We start from the raw sequence: 14,175 nt of genomic DNA, 5'->3' as shown, positions 1-14,175 counted from the left end.
GTCATATTTTGGCTCTCGTGGACTTGTTTTCATTTTCTTCAGCTTCAGTTTGAATTTGCATATGAGTAATTGATGGTCTGTTCCACAATTTGCCCTAACCTTGTTTTGTTTTGTTTTGTTTGAGCTGTCAACAGAGCTTTATTCACTGGAAGCAGGCCAGCTGAGTGCCTCCAGGAGTTGCAGGTCCCTTAGGCCCTGGTCCCTTCTGTTTGGACCCTTGTGAAATGTGCAGTCTGCCCTCTCCAAAGCCAAGGAGAGACAAATAAGGGTAATGTTGTGTTTGTGAGTGATGTGAGGAGTTAAAAAGTTACAAGTAGAAGTGTGGTTATCTCTCTTGGGCTCCCTGTGGAGCCGGGGTGCCAGAGGTACTTGGTCCCAAAGCCAGGTGTCAATAAAGCTCCCTCCACACCCTGCCCAAACTCCAGGGATGAACTCCTGATCCCAGCTTTTGGACCAGGTTGGGAAAGGGGGCCCTATAAGATCATGACAGACCTAAGTGGTGGTTCTAAGGGCACCTGAGAGATACTACACCCGAAGCTTGCCAGACTTAGGGGTTCTGGCTGAAAACAAAACAAGACCATTCCAATAACCTTGAGTTACCAAAACATCTAAATGACCACAATGCTGTTATGTGTTATGGTGGCAGAAAATGAGACAGGAAGAGGGTCTGCAAATCCCCAACAGAAAAACCAGACCCAGAGGAGTAGCCCAGAGTCTGGCATCTGAGTGGACCCTGGCTAGGCTGGAGTAAAGCCCACACGGTGGTCTCAAGTTCCTTGCATAGTGGCATATACTCACCCCGCTCAGCAGCACAGGGACCAGTGGGTAAGAAGAAACCATGTTAGCCTGCCCCTTCCTCCCCCGGCCATAGTGTAACAGAGTATCCCATCTTGCTGTCCTGGTGGTATGGCTTGGTGGCTTGATCTGAGAGCCGGGGGGCCAGGGAGGAGGCTCAGGCCACGGCCTGGAAATCAGGTGTTAATGCTGTCCACGAAGTGAAGAGGAGTGGGAAGCAGGGCGCCTTTAGAGGTAGACATTGAGGGTCTGCAGGATGCCTCGGCGGCAGAGGGGGCAGTTGCGGTGGTGGATGGGGTGACACATCAGGATTTCAGTACAGGCCCAGCATAGGCATAAGTGTGGGCAGGGCAAGTGCAGCACCATCTTGCTCTGATCCTAGCAGATGACACACTTCTTCCGCTCCTCCTGCTCCTTCAACAACTTCCATGGGTCTTGCCCAGCTACAGGCTCCTCCTCAGTGAGTCTCTCTCAACCCCGGGCAGCTGTCACTCTGACCTCCTTTTCTTCTGTCTCTGATGTGGGTGCTGCTTCAGGAGGAGTCTCCTGTCCCCAGGTCCTGTCTGAGGCCACCCTCCTAAGGCCACCCTGGGGGGCCCCAGGGGCCCCTGCTCGATTTGGCCAGCTTATCAGCTGCAAGCTACAGCTCCAGACTTGGCACCAGGTCTCCAAGCCCATCACTAAGTGAGACAGCCACACAAGATCCTCTTGGAGCTGGTGGTAGGATGGCCAGGCATGGAACTGACTGAGGACCTGGGTGGCCAGCCTCAGGGGGAGGTCTGGAGGCAACACAATCACCATGATTGCCAGCACACAAGCCAGTAGCACCAGACCAGTGAGATTGACAAACACAAAGCTGGCCAGAAGGCAGGCAGTTGAGGCTAGCAGTTCCAGTGCTAGCTGACAGGGGGTCCAAAGCAGGATGACCACAGCACTGCTGGTAGTGTGGGCCAAGAAGGCAGCCATCACATCTGTAATCTTCCACAAAGGCCCCATGACTGCATTCCCACAGGACCAGCACCAGGGAGAAGAGGTTCTGGGTGCCAATGAGACAGATGTTGACTAGGCTGTTGATCACATAGGCCACCAAGCTCATAGCAATGGTACAGATGTCACAAGCCTGGCGCAGCAGAGCATGGCCACTAGAGACCACATTGAGGACGCCCCGATGCAGTATCTCCCGGCTCCGCAGGGCCCCATGAGAAGCCAGATGCCTCAGGAGCTTCAGGCTCTCCAGGCCAGAGCAGCAGAGGTAGAGTAGGGTGCACAAGGCCTGCAGGCCTCCCAAGGTGAACCGCGCCAAGACTTCAATCAAGGCCAGCAGTGAAAAGAGGACTCCACAGCCCAAGTGCAGAAGACTAGTAAGTACGTGTGCAGCAGGTTACAGATGAAGGCCAGGAGCCAGGCCAGGGAAGCCAGAAGAGAGGACACCAGCAGGAAGTTGAGGTCCAACACCAGCGTCAGCACATCCAGCACCAGGCCCACTCCATTCACCACCAGGTACACAGCCTCCATGAATGGGCTGTAAATGTCCAGAAGGAAGTCTGGGGGGTGGAGGAGAGTCCAGCGTCAATATGTCAATGTTTTCACAGGTAAGGATTAATTTGAAAGAGGAATGAGCAGTCTGAAACCCAGATGGAATCAAGAATCTAGAGGGAGCAGACTCTCAGTAAAGGGAAAGATGCCCAGGTGTCGGATCAGGAGTTCTGGTTCGGAAGACCAGCTGCTTGAAGTAGAGGCCAAACATCACTATCGTGGCCGAAACCCCAGGCTGTAGAAGAGACTTCAGCTTTGGAGGTTTGGCAGAGGTGTACCATGACTAGACAATGGGTCAGAGCAGGAGGAAACCGGGAACGGATAGGGTCGTGCAGGGCAGGACCGGGCCGGGGCTGGGTGGGGCCAGCGCAGGCTGGGCGCTGGCTCGCGGTCCAGCTACGCAGGTACCCCTGTCCCTGCCCAGCCCCTGTCCCAGGGGCTCGCGGAGTTCCGCGCCCAAATGGTGAGTGGAGAAGGGAGTCAGCTTTAACAAACCCCAAGCGCAGGCTCTACTCAGCTGGGCACTCCCTAACCTTGTTTTGACTGATGATATGGAGCTTTTCCATTGTCTCTTTCCACAGATGCAGTCAATTTGATTTCTGTGAATTCCATCTGGTGAAGTCCATGTGTATAGTAGTCTGTTATGCTATCTAAAGAAGGTATTTGAAATAAACAAATCATTGATTTTGCAGAGTTCTATCATGCGTTCTCCAGCATCATTCCTATCACCAAGGCCATATTTTCCAACTACTGATCCTTCCTCTTTGCTCCCTACCTTTGCATTCCAATTACCAGTAACGATCAATACATCTTGACTGCATGTTTGATCAATTTCAGATTGAACAAGTTGGTAGAATCCTTCTATTTCATCCTCACTGGCTTTAGTGGTTGGTGCATAAATTTGAATAATACTGGTATTAACTGGACTTCCCTGTAGGTGCATGGATATTATTCTATCACAGACAGTGTTGTACCTCATGACTGATCTGGATATATTCTTTTTGACGATGAATGCACCATTCCTCTTCAATTTGTCATTCCTGGCATAGTAAACCATATGGTTGTTAAGATTCAAAATGGCCAATACCAGTCCATTTCAGCTCACTAATGCCTAAGATATTGATGTTTATGCGTTCCATTTCATTTTTGACAACTTCCAATTTTCCCAGATTCATACTTCGTACATTCCATGTTTCGATTTTCAATGAATGTTTACAGGTTTTTCTCTTGTTTTTGAGTTGTGCCCCATCAGCAAATGAAGGTCCCGCGGGATCTCCCCCCACAGGCTTTACTCCCTTCGCATCGACACAGTCCTTTGAGGAGGCAGCTCTTCCCCAGTCGCATTTTGAGTGCCTTCCAACCTGAGGGGCTCACTTTCCAGCACTATATCTCACAGTGTTTCTGTGCCGTTCATAGGGTTTTCAGTGACTAAATATTTGGAAGTACTTTGTCACTCTTTCTTCCTAGTCTGTCTTCGTCTGGAAGCTCATCTGAAATGGTTCACCATGGGTGACCCTGCTGGTATTTAAAATGCCGGTGGGATAGCTTTCAGAATCACAGCAACTCACAAACCACCATAGTATGACAAACTGACAGACGAGTGGTGGGATTTAATGCATTAGACACTAATAACCAAAAACCACACAAGTTAGGATGACATCAAGAATATCATACAGGGTTAGCTTCAGCCTTATCCTGTGTGCCACCATCACCATCATGCTGGACACCACTCTCCAATTTTGTGCTGCTGCAGCCACTAAAGCCAACCCTCAAGGCCTTCTGCATGCCGCCCCAGCTCCTGGCCCAGTCGCCACTGTGCCACCAGTTCACTGCTACTCCCATGGTTCTTATGAGACAGATGAGGAGTTTGATGCTCGCTGGGTGACATACTTCAACAAGCCAAGTATCAATGCCTGGGAATTGTGTAAAGGGATGAACACGCTTGTTGGCTATGTTCCAGAATCAAAATCACCCATGCTGCTTTACCAGCATGCAGATGGTTAAATGATTTCAGTAGTACTGTTTAGAAAATCTACCCCTATGTTATCCAGGAATTGGGGATCTCCACTCTAGAGGAAAGGAGCTCTGGCAGTGTAGTGGTTACGAATCGAGCTGCAAACAGCAAGGTCAGCTGTTCGAAACTACCAGCTGCTCCGTGGGAGAAAGACGAGGCGTTCTGCTCCCATAAAGATTTATAGCCTCAGAAACCCTGTACAGGGTCGCTACTAGTTGGAACCGACTCCACGGCACATAACCACCACCACCACCACTCTAGAGGAAGTGGGCTTTGACAAAGTGTAAACTCCAACACATGGGCTTCCCAAGGATTCATTGGTATTGCTAATTGATTATAAACAGTCACCTGGAAATACTGATAATATACTACCTTATTTGAACAAATTTTCCTTCACTGAGTATCAAACCATGTAATGGTAACTTGGGCCTTAATAAAAGGGAAATGAGTTTGGACTGGAAAAATATATATATATATATATCATACAGGAAGAAAGCAAAAGGTTATTAAAAAGACAAGGAAGAAAGAAAAGACCAAAATGGATGTCAGAAGAGACTTTTAAAGTTGCTCTCCAGTGTAGAGAAGCTAAAGCAAATGGAAGAAATGAGAAAGTAAAAAAGCTGAACAGAAAATTTCAAAAGGCAGCTCGAAAAGACAAAGTCAAATATTATATTGAAATGTGCAAAGATCTGGAGTTAGAAAACCAAAAAGGAAGGATACACTTAGCATTTCTCCAGCTGAAAAAAAACAGAGGAAAAATTCAAGCCTCGACTTGAAATACTGAAGGATTCTATGGGCAAAATAAAGATGATGAAAGGAATACACAGTCACTGAAAGCAAAAAGAAACAGTATATGCTCAACCATCTGATGAGGTAGCATATGATCAACAGCCAATGGTACCAAAGGAAGAAGCCCACTGTGCACTCAAGGCACTGGCAAAGAACAAGGCTCCAGGAATTGATGGAATACAAATTGAAATCTTTCAACAATCTAAAGAAGCACTCGAGGTATTTAATGATATATGCCAAGAAATTTGGAAGACAGCTAGCTACCACCCAACTGATTGGAAGAGACCCATATTTGTATCCATTACAAAGAGAGGTGACCCAACAGAATGCAAAAATCATCAGACAATATCACTAATAGCACACACAAGTAAAATTTTGGTAAAGATAATTCAAAAAAGCTGCAACAGTACATTGACAGAGCACTGCCAGAGGTTCAAACAGGATTCAGAGGAGGATGCGGAACGAGCGGTATCATTGCACTTGTCCGTTGGATCTTGGCTGAAGGTAAGACAAAAAGATGTTTACCTGTAATTTATTGACTATGCAAAGGCTTTTGAACATATGGATTGTGGCAAGCTATGGACAACATTGCAGAGATTGAGTATTCAGAGCACTTAATTGTGCTCATGAGGAACCTGTATATAGACCAAGAAGTAGTCCTTTGAAGAGAACAAGGGAACACTGAATGGTTTAAAATCAGGAAAGGTTGTGCACCAGGGTTGTATTCTTTCATCATACTTATTCAATCTGTATGCTTAGCAGATAATTTGAGAAACTGGAATAAATGAAGACCTAAATGGCATAAAGGAGCTCTGGTAGAGTAGTAGTTACAAATCGGGCTGCAAACCTCAAGGTCAGCAGTTCGAAACTACCAGCTGTTCTGCAGGAGAAAGATGAAGCTTTCTACTCCCGTAAATATTTACAGCCTCAGAAACCCTGTACAGGGTTGCTATGAGTCGGAACCAACTCCACGGCACGGCACATAACAACAACAACACATGGCATTAGAATTGGAATAAGGCTCATTAACAATTAATGTTGATGATGTAACTTTGTTTGCTGAAAGTGAAGAGGGCTTAAAATACTGATGAAGATCAAAGATCGTAGTCTTCGGTATGGGTTGCTCCTCAATGTAAAGAATACAAAAACTATCACAACTGGACCAATAATAACATCATGATAAATGGTGAAAACACTGAAGTTGCCAAATACTTCATTTTGCTTGGATCCACCTTCAACACTCATGGAAGCAGCAGTCAAAAAATCGAATGATGTATTGCATTGGGCAAATCTGCTGCACAAGACCTCTTTAAAGTGTTCAACAGCAAAGATGTCAATTTGAGAATTAAAGTACCCCTGACTCAAGCCATGGTATTTTCAATAGTCTCCTATACACATAAAAGTTGGACAATGAATAAAGAAGACTGTAGAAGATTGATGCATTTGAGTTTTGGTGTTGTAGAAAAATATTAAAAGTGTCATGGACTATAAGAAAAACAAACAAATCTGTGTTGGAAGAAGTATAACCAGAATGTTTCTTAGAACCCAGGATGGCCAGAGTTCGTCTCTCATACTTTGGACATATTATCAGCAGAGGTCAGTCTCTGGAAAATGACATCATGCTTGTTAAAGAGGAGGGAATGAGCCAAAGAGGGAGACCCCAATGAGATGGACTGCAGCAACAATGGGCTCAGTCTAGCAGCAGTTAGGAGAATGACGCAGGACCGAGTGGGGTTTTGTTCAGCTGTACATAGGGTTGCTATGAGTCGACACTGAGTTGACAATACTTAACAACATGTTAATGATGTAGTATTAGTATTGTTGCTGTTGTTAAGTGCCATCGATTCAGTTCTGAGTCATAGTGACTATGTATAGTGTTTTCGAGGAGTAGCTGGTGAGCTTGAACACCGACCCTTCAGTTCAAACCAACTTTGCAGTCAAGTGCACTAACCCGCAGTGCCACACCAGGACTCCAACATTAGTTTTGTTGTTGTTGTTGTTGTTAAGTGCCGCCAAGTCGGTTCTGGCCCATAGCGCCCCTGTATAGGGTTTCTGAGGAGCAGCTGGTGAGCTTGAATTGCCGACCTTGCAGTTCAAATGGCTTTGCAGTCCAGCGCACTAACCCGCAGCGCCACACCAGGTCTCCAGTATTAGTGTAGGATTTGTCTAGTCAATGTCTTTAGAGATCTAAAAGAGCAGATAAAGTAAGTAGCATGAACGCAGTTGGGGAAAGGTAGGTGGCACAGCACATGAGAGCTCCAAGAAACTGAAGCTGAAAAGAGACAAGGACCTTCCCTCTTATTCAACAGAGAAAACCTTCCAGTAGATCTGGGGCCCTGAATTTGGACTTCTGGTCTTCTAAACAGCGAGTCATGGTGTGGAGCTGTAGGGTAAGAAGTGGACTGCTAATTGCAAATTCTCTGGTTCAAGCCCACCAGCTGCTCCTTGGAAACCTCATACAGGGTTGCTATGAGTTGGAGCAGATACTATGGCACTTAACAACAATGAGAAAATAAATTTGTTCCTTAAAGTTGTTCCCTTGTAGTATTTCTCTGTAAAATGCACAGAAAATGACGACAGACTTTGCTATTGAGGAGTAGGGTGCTGCTCTTTTGAGGAAGTGGTTTTGCAATTGGGCAATGGGTAGAATTCGGAGAAATTTTGATGTGCTTTATAGTACGGCCCCAGGTTTTTCTGAAGAAACTATTGATAGAATTATGGATGTCAAAGGCAATTCTGGTGAGAGTTCAGAAAGAAGTAAGGAAAGCTATAAAGAAGGCTTTGTCAGCTAAGAGAATATGCATGGCACCATCAACAGAATATTTCTAGAAATGTGGACATTGGAGGCGCTTATGGTGACACTTTAATTGGAAGGTATGAACATGTGATGGGAAAACTGAACATATGCAGTGGCAAAGAACTGTCTGAATGACGACGTTCAAATGTATGGTAGAAGATAGAACTTATGAATGCTGAACTTGGGTATTTGGTTGGGGATTTTTCTAAGCAATAGTGTCCAGAAGGGGCCCTGTGGAAGTTTCTCCTTGCTGTTTATAGTAGAATGCAGGAGGAAGGAGATGGACTTAAAATGAACTGTGTCGATGATGTGGACAGGATTTTATGATTCAATTGTGAGTAACTGTTAGCAGGATTCATTGTGATTGTATGAAGATGTGTAACTTAAAGTTGTTGTTAGGTGCCATCAAGTTAGTACTGACTCACAGCGACCTTATGCACAGAACGAAACACTGCCTGATCGTGGGCCAACCTCACTACTACTGCCACGCTTGAGTCCATCAATGCTGCCACTTGGCCAATCCATCTCGTTGGGGGGTCTTCCTCTTTTTCTCTGACCTTCCACCCTCTGACCCTCCACCAAACATGATACCCTTCTCTAGCAACTGGTCCCTTCTCACAATATGTCTGAAGTATGAGAGACAAAGTTTGGCCATCTTGGCCTCCAAGGAGCACTCTGGCTGCACTTCTTCCAAAACGGATCCATTGGTTCTTTTGGCAGCCCACGGCACTTTCAATATTCTCCTCCAAGACCATAACTCAAAAGCATCAATTCTTCTACGGTCTTCCTTATTCATTGTCCAGCTTTCACAAGCATATACGGTTATTGAAAATACCATGGCTTGGGTCAGGTGCACCTTAGTCTTCAAGCTGATATCTTTGCTCTTCAACACTTTTAGAAGATCTTGTGCAGCAGATTTGCCTAATGCAATACGTCATTTGATTTCTTGACTGCTGCTTCTGTGAGTGTTGATAGTTGATCCAAGAAGAATGAAGTTCTTGACAACTTCAATGTTTTCTCCATTGATAAGAATGTTGTTTATTGGTCCAGTGGTGAGGACTTTTGTTTTCTTTACATTGAGATGTAATTCATACGGAAGTAAATGTTTTAAGTTCTCTTCCCTTTCAGCAAGCAAGGTTGTATCATCTGCATATCGCAGGTTGTTAAATGAGTCTTCCTCCAATCCTGATGCCACGTTTTTCTTCATAGAACCCAGCTTCTCAGACGATTTTCTCAGCATACAGGTTGACTTAAGTATGGTGAAAGAATACAACCTTGTCATACACCTTTCTTCATTTTAAACCATTCGGTGTTCCCATGTTATGTTCAAACAGCTGCCTCTTGGTCCAGGTACAGATTCCTCATGAGCACAATTAAGTGTTCCAGAATACTCATACTTTGCAATGTTGTCCATAGCTTGTCATGATCCACACAATCGAAAGCCTTTGCGTAGTCAATAAAGCACAGGTAAACATCTTTCTGATACTCTCTGCTTTCAGCCAAGATCCATCGGATATCAGCAATGATATCTCTGGTTCCACAGCCTAAAAGTGGAGACTAGTTAATCTTTCATTTCAGAAATGGAGGACCCCAGGACCATCAAGAAGGAAGAGAGAGCATGAGATCCTACCTAGAAAAGCAGCGACAGCAGAGACAGTGGCAGAGGCAATCGCGTTGAGAGACAGAACAATTGAGGACTCTAGGCCCATGGATTGAGAAAGGCTGTGTGCCTGTGGGCAAAAGACCGACATTTAAATGAATATATATTTTTTGTTTTGTATGTGTACATGAAATGTTTTCCTTTGTTGATTTGTGAAAAATAAGATGTAAAAGGGAAACCACAGCGAGGAAGCAGGATAACTATTGTTGCAGGGAGGGGATTGTAATTATTTAGATGAAACAAAGAGTATGAATGGTTGAAAGTAAAGTTGATGCACTTGACTGTTTACCGTCACTCAATTCACAATAAGAAGTTAAAAAAAAAATGAACCATGCAAAATGAAAAATAGAACTTAAAAGATTTGGGAATTTTTGTTGTATTAAATAAGAACACGAGCCCTAAAACTTTCACCAAGGACTTGGTAACTCAATCTTTTGTTAAAGAAATTAAGCTGTGACTGATAGATCTCACCAACTACCACAAGCAGAAAACCCATCAGGTTAGACTGACGGGGATAGAGGCAGAATGAACGGAAGGGAAGCTCTCTACCTCTTGGTACACTACCAGCCAGAAACAGGTCAAAGGATGTACGTTTCTTGTAGGTCCAAGAAAAGAAAAGGACACTCCTGGGGCAGCTTGGAGATCAGGAGAGCTGTTAGAAGGAACACTGGCAGCAGGGATAATTTGGTTTCAAAGGGTAGAGACAAGGCCTCCTAGGTTTTAAAGGGTGGAGCCAAAACCTCCTGGGTTTCAAAGAGTCCTATCTTTGCCAACCATGCGTGTGGGGCTGCCATTCAGGGTATCAAATGGATGAGGCTTCTGAGCAAAGCTGAGGGAAAGGGGCTGCCATGCTTAAAGGCCAAGAGAAGGGGGTTGCTGTCCCAGACTGAGAAGATGGGGTTGTTATACCCAAGGGGCAGTAGAACAAAGCCTATCAGGGCTAAAAGGGTGGGGTTGCCATTTAGATGGACTAGAGAATGGGGTAGCCCAAAGTCAAGGGGGCAAGGTTTCCATACCAAGGGGCCTGGAAGGTAGAGCCTACACTCAGGGCTGAGTGACCTACATCCAGAAGTCAGAGAGTATGGTCAGCAGCCAGACCGGAGAACAGAGCATATTCTCAAGCCTGGAGAGCTAATGTGATTTGTTCTGCTGGATTTTGGATTTCACGGTGCCCGTTATCTCTTCTTTCTCTGAAATGTCTCCAATTTGAAACGGAAATGTTTACCCCGTACCTGTCCCACCACTGTGCCTTGGAGGCAGATAACTGGAGTTTAGATTTCACAAGTTCACAGATGAAAAATTTTGCTCCAGGATGCAATTTGGTTTTGCTTATTCAGAAGCTTCGATTTTCATCCTAGAGCTGAATTAAGACTTTGGGGCTGATATGTTGGGTGTATATATTTTGTATGTGGGCAGGTGTCTTAGTCATCTAGAGCTGGTATAACAAAAACAGAACAAGTGGGTGGTTTTAACAAACAGAAATTTAGTTTCTCAGTTACCAAACCTATTGCCATCAAGTTGATTCCAACTCAGACCCTACAGCACAAACAGAACAGCGCTAGAGGATTTCTGAGGCTAGAAATGTTTATAGGGGCAGACTGGCTTTATCACTCTCTCCTGACAGCCGGTAGATTCAAACTGCCAACCTTAACCTACTTAGCTACTGGAGTTCCTTCTCACAGTTGGAGGCTAGAAGTAAAAACTCAGGAAGCCAGTTCGAGGGAAAAGCTTTCTCTCTTTGTCGCCCCTGGGGAAAGGTTCTTGTCTTTCGGCTTCTTGTTTTTGGCTCCTTGTTGACCTTCATGTGGCACTCTATCTTCCTCCATGTCTGTTTCTTTCTTGCCAGTTGAATCTCTTTTATATCTCTAAAAACACTGGCTTAAAACACACTCTACACTAATACTGTCTCATTATCATAACAAAGAAAGCCCATCTCTCAGAGGAATAACAGCAACATAGGGGTTAGAATTGAGGTGTTAATCCCATTTGGGTTATGTTAATGTGGCCGTGGCTAGACTGGTGTTGTTGTTTAGTGCCATGGAGTAGGTTCCAACTCATAGCAACCCTGTAGTAGGTTTCTGTGGAGTGGCTGGTGAACTTGAACTGCCAACCTTGTGGTTCCAACGAACCTCGCGGTCCAGTGCATTATCCCACAGGACTACACCAGGTCTGGGTCTTAAAATTAAACTATCTGAGATAATAAAAGAGCAGATTGAACAAGCAAGAAAGCAAGCAAACACAGATGGAGGGAGATAGATGCCATGCCACACGAGGTCTCCGAGGAACCAAGAAACAGAAGAGGAAAAGAAACAAGGACCTTCCCTGAGAGTCAATATAGAAGGAAAGCCTTCGTCCAGAGCTACTGCCCTGAATTCAAACTTCTAAGCCTCCGAACCTGTGAGAAAATAAAGTTCTGAGAAAGTTATCCACTTGTGGTAGATCTGTAATAGCAGAGCTCGATAACAAGACAGTCTTCAAGGAAAGAAAAGTAAGAATAAAAAGAAATGTCTCTTTCTGCTAAACACATGATACAATTTCAAGGAAACTATACCCCTCATCCTTTCCTTGGTTATTTTGTGTAACTACCAGGAGTCTAGGTTGCAAGCAATAAAATCAATTCAGGCTTTCTAAGTAAAAATAAAATTGACGAGTGGATACTGTATAGCTCAGTAGACTCTTGGAAGGGCTGCAGAGCCAGACTCAGGGTACACACTGACCCAGCTTGACCCAGACCCAGGTGGCATCTTATTGGGTCTCTCTTAATGAGGTGCTGTTCCCAGAAGCCACCCAGCTTGTCCCACCGCCTCCAGTCACTAGAACTCCTGAGACACCTTCCCTGCCTCCTCTTCACCCCCAGCCCACACATGCACATTGGATGTTGCTCCTCCACTGACCCCACCTATCACCAGACCCGATTGGTGGCTCTCTTCATTCCTGTGCCACACTGTTTTCTGCTTCTGAGTCTGAGGCAGGAGCCTAGATGAACCCAGTCTAAATCACGAGATCCCAAACTGCCAGGGGGAGGTAGGATATCAGCCAGCTGGTACCTTCCACTTCTATGTTGGGAGATGATTAAAATAAATAAAATGCAATTTGAATACACAGGGTACCTACAATGTGTATAATGTACTGAAGTAACTTGAAAAAATATTGATTTAAATTTAAAAGAACTCACCCACATTAAAGCTTCCTGGAGAATCATGATAGCAGATGACATTAGACAAAAAAATAAGACAGAAAGTCTTATTTTGTTTTTACCCTGAGGTAAAAGTATGTGATCTTGAGCCTCAGAATGATCACAGGAAACTGTGAATATACCCACCATGCCTCAGTATGGAGATTTGCCTTCAGAAGGCTGTTATCTCCTCCTTTCCTTCCAACTGTGAGTTGGCATGAACCAGTTTCTGTTGCTCTATTACTTTAGATCTAACGAAATACTCAACATCTATGAGACATCCAAACAATCTTGTGGAATGAAAGAATAAATATATTGTCTGATTAGCTTCACAATGACCTTTAAGCAGAGCAAATTACCCCATGTATCACTTGTTCATGATACAGACGATAAAATTGGGGCTGAGAGAAGGTAAGGGCCAAGAATTTTCATTAAAAAGGGCACTCTACCCCTTGAATAGAAAAAAAGGAGTGAGCCCGTACACCCTGCCTGGCTGCTAACAGCCTATTATCACTTTCTTGTCCAGTTATGCTTCACTGGTCTAACAAAGACTTGGAGAAATGACCGGTCAAAGGGTAATGCCATCAGGGCAGTACCAAGCATGACACAGTCTTACAGCCATCTATAGTCATTTGTCCATAGGTTTTAGCTCCAGTTACTATGGTTCATAACAAATTCACCAGAAATGTAATACTGTAGTATAAAACAACTACTTGATATCTTCAAAGATCCCAAGGATCAGAAATAAGGATAATTTGTCTCTGCTTCATGATGTCTGAGGCTTCACCTGGAAGACTCCAAGGCTAAGGGCTGGAATCATCTGAAGGGTCTGGTTGAAACTGGCTACTGACTGGGGACCTCAGCTCCTCTCTGCATGGGTCTCTCCATGTCACCTCGCCACATAGGCTAATTTGAGCTTCATCACAGCCAGGTGGCTTCGTTTCAGTGGCAGGTATCCCATGAAAGAGCCGAGCAGAGAGTAATTCTTGTTATGATCTAGCCTCAGATTTTGGCTTACGAAAAATTTCCTAGGAATTTTCTACTTTTGGATAGCAAGGGAAATCTGTATGTAGATTGATGCATAAAGGTAGATATTTAAGATAGTATACGTTAACATCAAGGTAAGTGGTTGGGTCCCCTGAGTGCAAACCCCCTTCCAAGACTAAGACTCAATGGGAATACACTCTGTGATTGGTGACCACGCTCGACACCGATAAGGAGAAGTAAGGGAAAAACAGCAATGAAGCGGTGAGCTAAGCCCTACAACGTCCAATAGACTTCTGTGAACCCGGGTGGAGACCTGGTTGGCCAGCACTGTGGCAAGACCTGGGGACTCTTGGGCCCAGAGTCAGTGACATAGCCACAGAGGACTAGAGTGGAGAGTGAAGCATCCAGCTGATAAGAAGAGA

The 14,175-nt window shown here is 44.8% G+C and overlaps 1 protein-coding gene and 1 pseudogene across 1 annotated transcript in view; both read right to left on the bottom strand.

Annotated features, from left to right (window-relative positions):
• GXYLT2 (glucoside xylosyltransferase 2) overlaps nucleotides 1–14,175 on the bottom strand; it is a 170,913-nt gene that overhangs the window by 105,625 nt on the left and 51,113 nt on the right. The window lies entirely within an intron of this gene.
• LOC102825025 lies at nucleotides 1,024–2,310 on the bottom strand (annotated as a pseudogene).

This window comes from Chrysochloris asiatica, unplaced genomic scaffold (assembly GCF_000296735.1).
Source record: "Chrysochloris asiatica unplaced genomic scaffold, ChrAsi1.0 scaffold00151, whole genome shotgun sequence".
Classification (NCBI taxonomy): Eukaryota; Metazoa; Chordata; class Mammalia; order Afrosoricida; family Chrysochloridae; genus Chrysochloris; species Chrysochloris asiatica.
The sequence above is the reverse complement of the archived record's forward strand: the minus strand, read 5'-3'. Positions and strand labels throughout refer to the sequence as shown.